This window comes from Sarcophilus harrisii, chromosome X (genome assembly GCF_902635505.1).
Source record: "Sarcophilus harrisii chromosome X, mSarHar1.11, whole genome shotgun sequence".
NCBI classification, from domain to species: domain Eukaryota; kingdom Metazoa; phylum Chordata; class Mammalia; order Dasyuromorphia; family Dasyuridae; genus Sarcophilus; species Sarcophilus harrisii.
The window spans coordinates 26,749,693-26,762,293 of NC_045432.1; the positions used below are offsets into that span (position 1 = coordinate 26,749,693).

Below are 12,601 nucleotides of genomic sequence, written 5' to 3' on the forward strand. Positions count from 1 at the left end.
CAGGAGAAAATTCGAGGGATGATTCATCAGTTCTGCCAGGGAAGGGCCGGCCGCTTGGCCCTCCGCCTCTGGCAGCGCTGCATAATTCCTAGACTCCTGCTCTACCTGGAAAGGGATCTGAGGCATTCCTGTGGCTCAGTGAGCTCCCAAATGAAAGCCTCCCCCTTCTGCCTCCTGTCGGGAGGGCGGGTGCCAAGGCTCCCGCCAGGGGTTCCGGGAGCGCTTTCCCGCGGGCAATTTATGCACAGCGCCCCCTCCTCCTCCGGCTGCCAGGCTGCTATCTAGCAAGCGGCCTCTAGATGGCAGTATTGACCCGGCTCAGTGCTCCTGGCCAGAGAGGCTGCTTCCCCTTCCCCTCCCCCGCCCTTTTTGTCGAATTCTCTCAGCAGAGGAGGTGTAGTCTACGCCGGGGAAGCCGAGCTTCGGCGTTCTCATCCCCGGCGCGCTTCAGTAGAAACGGTCCGCATTTAATGCTCTTGTCAGGCTTCCGAAGGGGCTGCGGTCGTTGGTGGCGAACTCCAGGAAGGCCGTATAAAGGTAAGGTCCAGCATTTGCCCAAATCTCCTAAAGCTACGTCTTCCCCCCATTTTTCAGATTTGTAAAAATGATGATTTTATTTAAAAAAAAAAGACGCCCCCCCCCCTTAATTACCCCAGTGTGAGGAGGCACCAGTAATTTCATTCCAGCCGAGAGTTGGAAGGTGCCACGAGCCGTTGCAATGAACCACAAGTGTAGTAAACCCAACAAGTGGTCTCCCGAAAGGAGGGGCTGGATAGTAAGTCGCGGCAGCTCCCTGCGTGGCCCCTGGCGGCTCTTCCTTTTCTCCATGTGCAAATTTATGATTCCAAATTGCTTTACCTCCCTGGGTCCTTTTTCCTCCTCAGTTGCAATATAAGGAGATTAAATGGCTTGTGGGGTCATTTTCAAGTTGTAACCCTAGGCTACTATTATCTTAAGGAACTAAACCACGGGCACCTCAGTTTCCTCATCTGTAAAATAAGAGGTTTGGTTTTTTTTTTTTAAACTATAATTTCTGGCTCCTGTTGTCCTTATCCATGTAATTTCCCTCAGTTTTCTTAGCTAGAAAATAAGAGGGTTGATTTAGGTTCCCCGAAGAAAGGTCTCTTTTCGTTCTGGATTCGAGTCCTTATTATGGTTAAGTCATTTCCTTCTTTTGGGGGCTCAGGTTTTTCATTTGCAAAAGAAAGGTGGTGGGCTAAATGGCCTCTGAAGGCCCTTCAGGCGTGTTAGCCTCCTGTTATTGTTATTTTTCTTCCTTGGACCTTAATTCCTTATTTGGAAAATGAGAGAACTGAAATAGGTAAATCTATTCGGCGTCTTCTAGCTCTAATAAGGTTTTTATTATCTTCTTTTAGATGGCCTCAGTTTCCTTATCTGAAAAATGATTGTTGCATATGTTAGCTTTATCAGATTGATTGTTGTCTTGGAGGGGATAAAGAAAGGAGGGAGAAAAATTTGGGACTCGAAGTTTTACAAAAATAAATTGTCGAAAGCTATTTTTACATGCATTTGGAAAATTAAGATACTATTAAAAAAAAGAAAAACGATAGCATTGGATCAAAAAAGACTCGAAGGTCCCTTTCAGCTATACATAAAGGCTACCAAGATGCTTAGCCCTCTTTCCTTTCACTGTCTCCCTTTGGTCCCCTGTAAAATGAAGGGCTTGAGCAAGGTAGCTTCTGAGACCTTTTCTAGGTGGAGATGTATAATTTGATTATGCTCAGATCTTTTGCCGAGTCTCCTCACCTGTAAAAGGAGGGGGATGGGCGAGATATGTCTTATCAGGGTTTTAACTCCGAATCTGGGAACCTATTCTATAGAGTCCCTTCCCTTCCTGATATTTATCTTTGCTCATCATAAAATGAAGGGCTTGAACAAAATGGCCTCCAAGGCCCCTTCCAGCTCCAGATCCAGGTTCCTGGATTTGGCATATTCATTGATCCTTCCTAGGCCTGAGTGACGCAGTTTAAAAAACGAAGGATTGAACAAAATGGCCTCCAGGGTCTCTTGGAGCTTGACATCCGGGTACTTTGTTTAGGCGCGCTCATTGTTCTTTCCCGGACCTCAGTTTACTCACATGGAGCGCGAAAGGGTACAAAATGGCTTCCAGGGCTTTTAATCCGGCTTCCTGGATTAGGTATATTTATTGCCTTTCCTCAGACCTCAATTTCTGAAAACGAAGAGGTTGACTAGTTGGTCTCCGAGATTTCTCCTAGCTCTAGAGCTAAGATTTTATTATGCTTAATAATTTTTGCTTCTAGGTCTCACTTTCCCCACCTGTAATATTGAACGTTTGCCCAAAATGGCTTCTTCAATCCCTTTCTATCTCTACATTTATTTTCTTATTTAAGTATATTTATTTCTCTGCCTTGACTCATTTTCTAGTGCCTAAAATGAAGAGAAGAAGACTTTAAGGTCTAAAGCATGGTTTTGATTATGCTGGATCATATCTTCTCCCTAGGTCTCACTGTACTCACCTGTAAAATGAAAGGGTTTGACCAGATTGCTTAGCTTGTTCCCTTCCCCTTAAAGGCTAGGTTCCTATAATGTGAAGTTCCTTCCCCTCCTTTTGCCCCAGTTTTTCCCTTAGTAAAATGAGGGGATTGTACTTTATGGCTTCTGAAGTTTTTCTTCAGATCCAGGATCCTATTATGTTGTCCTTTTTTCATTCTCCTTGCTCCCTCCTCCAATCTAACTTTTCTTCTACATAAAGCAGAAGGGCCTTTGTGTTCCCATAATTCTCTAGATCAAGGTTCTGATTAAGCTTACCCATTTTCTCCTCTGGGCCTCATTCTCTTAGCCTCTAAAATGAATGGGTTGGAGAAGATCCTCTCTGGGGTTCCTTATGGTACCAGTTCTAGTTTGCTATTATGCAAAGGTATACTACCCTCCCCACTCCCACCTCAGTTTCTTTCTCAGTAAAATCTAGTCTCTGTGGTTCCTCCCAGGTCTAGATCAGGATCCTATTATGTTCAATCTTTTCTTTTTCCTGAGCTTCACTTTGGTCACTTCTAACATAAGGAAGTTAAAATACATATTGGGTCCCTTATCTCTCAAAATTAATGTTTTGGACAAAAAGGACAAAATTAATGTCCTTTTTTCCCCCTAGTTTCCCTCTGAGGAATCTGAGATTTGAGTGATTTGAGCTAGACCTGGAATTTTAACTCAGCTCTTGGCCAGCTCAGTAGCTCCAACTTTTTTGGAAAACTTTCATTCTTTACTTATAAGTGAGACTTATTACAATTTCTATTTAAGTAGCTATATTCCAAAAATAATTACTGCCTAACATGTAACTGGAATTTAACATGTAGTCAGTCATATTTGAGCTGGATATGAAAAGGTTGTTTCAATCTTAAAAAAAAATGGAACAGCTTTTGGTAAGTTCCTTATCAACCAGAGTTTAAAAAAAAGAGTGGAACCTGCTGAGGGAATTTGGGGCCCTGAGGAAATAAAAAATCACCCCAAGTGGGAGTTGACCAGTGTCCTGAGACTGGTCACTGGTCACACAAAATCGTCCTGGTCAATTTTTTTTTTCTGTTATACCTAATCTAAAGCTCTGCCTGATTTTCTTGTCACACCCTACCTCCCTAGGAGCTCAGCTTGGGAGATGAGTAGATTGAGAGCTGGCTTCAGAGCCAGGAAGCCCTGTGTTCCTTCTCTGGACCAACCAATTAACTTCTTTGTATTCTAGGTAGCTTTTAAGTTTTATGAGTGGAAATTTTATAAGTTTTATGAACTGGAAAAGGGGCTTTCCTTATCTGTAGGTTCTCTATGCTAATGAAATCACAGGTCCATTCTCCATCCCCTAGTGCCAAGTCCTATTCTGGGGATGTGAAGTAAAAGCTGCTGGGACCTTATATTCTGAAGGGAGGGACATAACAGGTATAGAAAGTAACTTTAGAGAAGAATATATTAGGATGTAGGGGGAACCCAAGGCCTCCTGCCAGAAGTGAGTTTTCAGCTGGCCTTCGAAGGAAAGCAGGAAGCCATTATCATAACAGGTGGTAATGAAAAGGGCCATTTTAGATATGGTGGGTAGCCAGTGATCTATGATCCTGTGGCTTGCCCAGGCCCCCACTGCTACTAAATGGATGTGATGGAATAATATCTTCCAAGAACTAGGAGGACCCTTAGATATCATTGAATTCTACCCTCTCACTTTACATAAAGGGAAACTGAGGCCTGCAGAAGGGAATAATAAAAACTTACATTTATATTGTGCATTAATGATCAGAACTGAGCACTTAAAAGATATGAGCACTGAATTTTCCTCTAGGTATTTAGATGGTTGTTGTTGGGTTTTTTTGGGAGAACTTTGTAATTGCGTCTATACAAGTTTTTGTGTGCTTTGTGAGGCTGATCCCCAGATACTTAATGAATTTTGTTATTTATTTGGAATGGGATTTCCCTTTCTGAGATTGGATTATTTAAAATCTATCTGGTTTTCTGATAATTTAAAATTTTAATATTTTTGGAGATATTCCTTTATTTTTTTTATTCTTAGTTTTGTTAGCATATAATTGGGTATAACATATTCTGATTATTCAATTTATTTCTTTTGGGTTTTGTTGAGATTTCACTTTACTCATAAATTTGTTATTATATTGACTTGATTTTCGGCTATCTTCCTTTAAAAAAGATTAAAGATTTATCCATTTTATTGGTCTTTTCAAAGAACCAGATTTCAGTTGTATTTATCATTTCTATGTATTTTTTTATTTTCAATTGATTTATTTATTCTCTAATTTTTTAATATCTTTTTTGTGTTTATATTGGGTTTGTTTTTTGTTGATTTTCTTTTTAAAAATAAAATATTTTAAAATGCATATTTAGTTAATTTATCTTCTTTTTATCAATTTTGTATATATATATATATATATATATATATATATATATGTATATCTATCTATCTATGGGGAAAAGATTTTTTCCCAAGGACTGCACTCTAGAAATTTTGGTGTATTGTTTCATTAGTATAATTTTCTTTCACATAAGTTGTATTGTTTTTATTATTCTTTGAACCAATCATTGTATAGGATTTCGTCATTAGCAAATGACTATCTTTTTTGCTTTATGGTTTAAAAAGGATTTATTTACAATTTCTGCCTTTTTGTGTCTGTCATGATGCAGTTTTTGTAAAAGTTTCTTGTGGTATTGAGGAATACATATATCCTTTTGCAGTTTTATTTAGAAGATGGTACAAGTCTTTTAGCTCTAGTTTCTCCAGCAATTTGTTCAATTCCACATTTTCTCTTTTATTTCTCTCTGTTAGACTTAACCAAAACTGAGGGAGTGATACAGAAGTTTCCTATCACTGTGAATATCTATTTGTTCTTGAAACTCAGAGGTTTTCTTTAGGAAATTGTATGCTATGGCATATGGAGCATGTAAATTTGTTATTGATATTGATAGTAGTTTCTTTGTTAAATATAGTTCTATTCACCATTCCCCTTAATATTTTAAAAATATTTATTTTTGCTTTGCGGATAGCATGATTGCAACTAAAAATTTGAATTTACTTGATGCATAGCAAATGTTTTTCTATTCCTCCCAGGTTTATTGTGTCTCTCTCTTTTTTTTTAATGGTGTTTCTTGTAAGTAACAGATAATAGGTTTTTGTTTTCTTATCCAAATTCTTTTTCACTGTATTGAATTGTTTAATGCGTTCACATTTAAAGTTATGAGTTAAGTTTATATTTTTATCGATTTATTTTCAATATTGAGTTTTTGAAGTTATGATCTTCCTCCCCTCCTGCTATGAACACAGTACCATGTTCCAAAAATTATTTTACCTTAATTTTTTTAAAGGTGGTTATGTTCCCACTGGCTTTCTTTCCTTTGCCTCGGAACCTCTCTTGTTTTCTCCTTGGAGTTATGCTAATTAGTTTCTTTTCATCTTTTGTTTTTATTTGGTTAGAGAAAAAGGAGGGGGAGGAGAATTATATATGTTGGCATCACCTTTATATGTCATAATTTGCTTAACCATTCTCCAACTGACAGATACCCCCTCAGTTTCTGATTCTCTGCTACTAGAAAAAGAGATAATATAAACTATTTTTTTTGTACAGAGAAAATATAACTTTTTTGTACAGAGAAATATAAACTTTTGTTTTGTACATGTGAGTCTTTTTTTTTTTTTTGATCCTTTTGAGGTATGTGCCCAGTAGCACAGTTTAAAACTTTCTGGGCATATTTCTAAATTGATTTCCAGAATAGTTGGATCAGTTCATAGCCCCAACAGTAGGGCATTAAAAGGCCCGTTTTTTAAACCATATTCCTTTTAGCATTTGTCATTTTTCTTTTTTATCTTAGCCAATCTGATGGGTGTGGGGCACTTCTCTGTTTATTGGTGATTTAGAACATTGTTAATGGCTTGGGTTTTTTCCTTTAAAAATTGCCTATTATATCCTTTGACCATTTATCACTTGGAGAGTGGCTTTTATATCTATAAATTTGATTCAGCTCCTTATATATTTTAAGAATGAGACTCTTATGAGAGAAACTTGCTATAACTGTCCCTCAAAATTTTCTGCTTTTTTTCTGATTTTAGTTGTATTGTTTTTATTTGTGAAAATTGAATATAATCAAAATTGTCCATTTTATCTTCCATAAACCTCTCAATATCTTGTTTGGTCATACTTTTTCCTTATCCAAAGAACTGACAGATAATGTCTTCCATGCTCCCCTCATTTATTTATGTTACATTTTATGTCTAATTTATATATGTCCGGATTTTGTCATGGTGTACTGTGTGAGATGTTGGTCTGTACCTAGTTTCTGCTAAACTTCATTCCATTTTTTTTGCAACTGTTTTTGTTGGTTTTTGTTGCCTCTATAGCTGAGATTTTTGGATTTATCAAACACTAGGTTAGTGTACTTACTTGCTTCTGGGTATTGTGTGCTTAATCTCTCTATTTCTTACCCAGTAACAGATTATTTTGACAATTATCACTTTTTAGCATAGTTTGAGATCCTGCCCCTCCCCCCTTTAAAAATTAATTTCCTTGTTATTCTTGACCTGAGTCAAGAATAGTCGTGGGGGTGGAGGGGAAGACTCCCCTTTTCTGGTAAACTTTATAATAGGAAAGTTGCTTCCCAGGCTAGAAAATCTCAGATGGAGTCATGTCTGAAGTCAAGGAAGGATGGATTAAAGGACTTAGTTCCAGAAGGATAGTGGATTTAATTTTCTTGCCCTTGAGGCTCAAGAGAAATGCAGAATTGAGATGTTCTTCTATACATTAATAGCTAGGTCATAGCTGGATAAGTGTGAGATCAGCAATAGAGTTTCACCAGATTGAAATTTCATCAGGGGGTGTTTATTTTTACCCCAATACTTGACTGAATGTGCAGCTGACATTAGTAGCTCAAAGGGGATGCTTCACAATTCAGACAAGGAAAGAAATTAATGGATCCAATGGGACCAATTCAAGTTTGATGTCAGGAAGAATTTGGGAACCAGCAGAACTACCCCAAAGTGCAATGGGCTACCTTGGGAGATGCTGAGGTCCTTTCTCCTTGGGGCTTCTCAAGCAGAAGTTATCCTAGAAATTTCTTTGGAAATATCATGGATTGGCCTACATGGTCACTGAAGCTCCTTCGAGCTCAAAAATTTTAAGATTCTGCCAGAAAAGTGCCCACTCTTTCACATTGGACTAATGAATTAGGGATATAAGAATACTAATTAGCATTATATCAAAAACTTAAGGTTTGCTAAGTGATTGTGATTTTGTTAAGTGTATTACCTCATCTGATTCTCACAACTCCTGTGAGATAGCTACTATTTATTACCTCTTTTTTACAGATGAGGAAATTGAGGCTAAGAGAGGTAACTTGTTTAGGATCAGACAACTAGAATGTATTATCTATGGTCAAATTTAAACTTGGGTCTTCCTAATTTCAGGTCTGTCACTCTTACCCATTGTACCACTTAGATGCATCTGGAGTGGAAGGGGGAGACTAGAGCTGTAGTGTATGCTGGGGACCATGTCTCCTCAGGGATGGAAAATCAATTAGACCCATCCCCACAGGCATCCACTCCTAATAAAAACACTTGAGTGGTGCAGACTGCAGCATGTTACATAAATTAATTTATTTCAATTAACAAGTATTTCTTTTTGTCTCCTCCCACCTCCCCTTTCCTGTATAAAAAAGAAAAAAAACCCTTGTAATAAATATGTATAGTCAAGCAAAACAAATGAGCTTTAAAATTTTTCCAAAATTGATTGTCTTTTCGATGTGGTTGTAATTGTTTACATTGTTTTCCTGGTTCTGTTCACATCAGTCTGTATCAGTTCAGATAGGGCTTCTTAGGATTTTCTAAACTCATTCCCATAATCATTTCGCATAGCAAATAGTATTACATTGGTATACTACAATTTCTCCTTTTGTTTTAAGTTGCTTATTTTTATTTTTCAAGTAATAAGTACTTTATTTTATTGTTATTTTTTCTCTTCTTTTTTATTTTGTATTTTTTTAATAAGAAAAAAGAAAAACAGAAAAAGAATATAAAACAAAATAAACCCAACAAAAGAAAATATTTTCATGTACCCAACAGAACATCAGGGAGGATTCAAATATATATATAAAACAACAAATTATCAGTTCAAGAAAATATAAATATTAGTAGAAGAAATGATATTCATGAGGATCCATCTTTTCCTCACTTCCTTGAAAATTGTTTTTTGTTCTCTGCTGCACACCTTTTTTTACTTTATTCTTTTTTCCCCCCTTTTATCTTCATATATACATATATATGAACATACATATATATGTATTGTTGCCTATTTAATCCATTTTTGTTGTGATTAGGTTTTCAGAACCATGAGCCCTTCTCCCCCCTCTAATGCCTCTGTGTCTGCCTCTGCACCTCATTTGTATAACAAGATTACTATTTTTACTTTTACTCTGCCCCAATCTTTCTTTTGTGCTAATTGCTGGTGTTAATCTTAAACATATGGTATAAATTTCCATGTAAAAAATACAAACAATTTGTGCATGTTATGTTCCTTGAAACTAATCTTTGATATTGGATCTTATATGTTAAATTTTCTATTTAGTTCTGGTTTGGTTGATGGAAAGTCCTGAAAATCTCCAAGTTTGTTGAATGTCCACTTTTTTCTCATTCAATATTATAGATAATTTTGCTGGATATGATATTTTTGGCTGCAGGCCTGGTTCTTTGGATTGTTGGTATGATTCTGGGACCTGTGGTCTTTTATTGTGGTTGCTGATAAATCCAGTACAATTCTAATTGTGGCTCTAGTATATTTGAATTGTTTTTTCTCTTGTTTCTTGCAAAATTTTCTCTTTGATCTGGGGGTTTTGAAATTTGTCAATAATATCCCTATTTTCACAAAGGATCTCTGAGATGGTGATCAGTGTATTTTTCTTATTCCTGCCTTCCCCTCCTCCAATTTTCTTGTGTTATTTCTTACATTATTGTGTTAAGGTTCTTTTTTTTTTTATCACAACGTTCAGGCAGCCCAATTATTCTTATATTTTCTCTGAAGTACAAATTTGTTCTATTTGTGGGGGAAATCTGGAGAGCTGAAATTTACCAACCTACTTCACCATCTTTCCAGAATCCTCCTGTAATGAAGATATAAAAAATTAACTACACAGATATATATATAGTCCTGCAAAACAAATTCCCTCTAAGCTATATTTAAAATGTGTGTCACTTTCTGCACTGTGTTCACCAAGTCTCTCTAGCAGGAGAGTGACACATTTCATTTTGGACACATAAATTATCATTGTGTTGATCAGAGTACCAATGTCTTCCAAAGTTATTTTTTTCTTTATTGTTATCCTTGTATACTTGTTCCCTTGGTTCTGCTTGCTTTGCTCTGCCTCATTTCATAAAGGTCTTCCCAGTCACACTACTATTTGTTCAGTGATTCCCCAAATGGAAATGTTTACAATATGACCTTCCTCTATATAAAAACCCTTGGACACCAGTTGGCCTATAAAAGTGACCTTTTGCCTTTCTCACCCCAAGGTCACTTATTCCCATCTTCCAAGGTCATACTCTCCTACTTTCCATCATTACAGTTTTCAATTCCTTGTTGGTTTTTCCTAGACATTGGTGCTGTGTGGGACGGGTGCTAGACCCCTTTTCCCAAATTATCTAATCAGAAACATAATCTGGCCAAAGAGAAAGCATTTATTTAATCTCTTCAGGGAGAGGCCCAGATACATCTGAGAGCCATCTCAACTCCTGCCATGTGCTCCTGAACCTGGCCAGCTGGAAGCAAAATAGCCTTTTAAATAGGAAAAGACCAAGCTTTTTCATTGGATAGACCAAAAGGACTTAACTATCCTTGACCAATGGTCACCAATGTTGTCTGCTTCCTGTGGGTCACATCATTTCCTGTTACTTCACTAACTTCCTGCACCCCAGGGTTCACGATTGAGTATATCATGTGACAATCTCAATACTGAGGAAAATGTAGGCATGGCAGACCAGAGTTCCTGCAGACATGTCTCTTCTATTATGCATCTGGTAGTATTCATTTGGAAATGGATGTATAGTAGCTTCTGAGCACTAGCTGTGATTTTCATTAATTTTTGTCCTATGTAAGTAGTCAGAAATAACTTTCTTTCCCAGTCCCTGAAAGCTAAGAAGGCTGATAGAGAAGGTCATTGCCACAAACTTATTTTTTTCTAAATATATATATATATTTTAATTATTATAGCTTTTTATTTACAAAACATATGCATGGGTAATTTTTCAACACTGGCCCTTGCAAAACCTTCTGTTCCAACTTTTCCCCTCCTTTCCCCACCACAATCTTTTGATTAAAATGCAAGAACAAATTTCCTAGTGGTTGTATAGTATGAAATTTTTCTGAATTTCTTCTCTGTACCTTCCCACCTGCCCTTTCTCAATCAGATGTACATTTTTTGTAGATCAGTTTCTAAGAAGTATGACATTACCTTTTCTATAACTATGGCTATAAATTACCTATCTTGTATGTAAGATCTCTTCTTGAACCCACTGAATAAATAACACTGTGGTTCAGGATGTAGATGGTGAGTAGATGTCCTTTTGGCATCTACCGATTTCATTTCTCTATTAGTCATTTTTAATTTGTCCTTTACAATCTAGAGATAATTCTTTTTGGAAGAAAGGGAAGAAAATGTATCAAGAAAAGAAAAAAAAACAGAGTTCTGATCACCTCTGCTCTGTGAAATTAGAGCTGAATAATTCTGCCTTCTTTTTGTCATCACCTGTCAATTAGTCCAAGTTAAGTCTCATTTCTTCAATCACAAAATCCTTAATGCCATAGAATGTGTTTTTTTTTATTTTTATATCTTTCTCTAACCCTCCCTCTACCCACTCACTGCTCTACCCCTCCTCCAATTTTGCATATTGCTGGGGTTCATAATTGGTATTCTGTTGAGATTTTTTTCCATTGAATTGAAATAATTTCCGGTAGTTTTGTGGTTTTGGCTTTATTTTCATAACAGATTGGGAGACTACCAGCCTTTTTTTTTTTTTTTTTTGTGCAGGTGTGTGACATTGGAACAAATTGGTTTCTAGTTGCTTCAGTGAATAATTCTAATTTTTAATTTGGAAGAAGCCGCTTTAGAGGAAGCAACTACAACTTATACAAGCTCCTATAGCTTTTCCTCTTCCCAAATGGGGATTGGCCTTCAAAATTGTTCTTCAAAAACTCCGCCAAAGTCAGTCCATTTTATTCTATGGCCATGTCTTCATGATACACACCAGTGTTAAATCTCTCAGATCATTTGGACAATTCAGTGAAGACAAAGCAAACTAATTTCTTTTATGAAAGGACTGAATGGTTGGTTGAAATGCAAGTTCATCAAAATGGTTGAAATAATGGGTATGTATAAACTCAACTTTGGAATTCCACTGATTATCAGTACTTATCTCCACCTTTCACTTAGCTAAATAGGATCATTGTTTTTATATAGCTGCAGATTCAGATTTATTTGTCTGGCAGTCAGGAAAAACAAGAAAATGGAATTGTGTTGATGGTGAGGTAATTATTTCATTAATTTATTAAAAAACATTAATTTCATTTATTTCTTAAAATTAAATTTTTTTCAATTAACAGATATTTTCTCTCCCTTTCACCTCTCCAATGCCTACCCCCATAAGCCTTTATGGCAAATATGCATGGTCCAACAAAACAGTTGCCTGTGTTGACCATATTTAAAAATGTAGGTCAGCTTCTGCATCTTGAGTCCTTCACCACTCTGGCAGGAGGTAGATTGAAATCACTCTCATTTGCCAGTAGAAATGGCATTGCATTGATTATTGATGAGAATTCTGAAGTCTTTCAAAGTCGTTTTCAACTATAATTTATGAATCATCTAGCCTGGAATAATTCTTATTATATGAATTTGCATACATCAGTACATGGTTTAAACAAAGGCTGATGAAACTATTGATTTCATGCATAGTTCTTGTTAATATTTATCACTAGCTTAATCAAGCTGCCCACATTTATCCCTTTTTAGGGATTTCTCTTAACAGAATAGTTATCCCACCTTTTTGACCATGTAACTAAAATGGATAAATAAAAAGCAGAGAAAATGATCTTGGATTGAA

General features: G+C 36.5%; 1 long non-coding RNA gene across 1 annotated transcript in view; it reads left to right on the forward strand.

The window, feature by feature from the left end:
- Positions 1–355: 355 nt before the first annotated feature.
- The window catches only part of LOC116420220, a 61,735-nt gene continuing 49,489 nt past the window's right edge, over positions 356–12,601 (forward strand). Inside the window, exons 1-2 of the long non-coding RNA XR_004230506.1 lie at positions 356–537; positions 11,533–11,870. This is a non-coding gene — a long non-coding RNA (uncharacterized LOC116420220). The remainder of the gene's footprint in view (positions 538–11,532; positions 11,871–12,601) is intronic.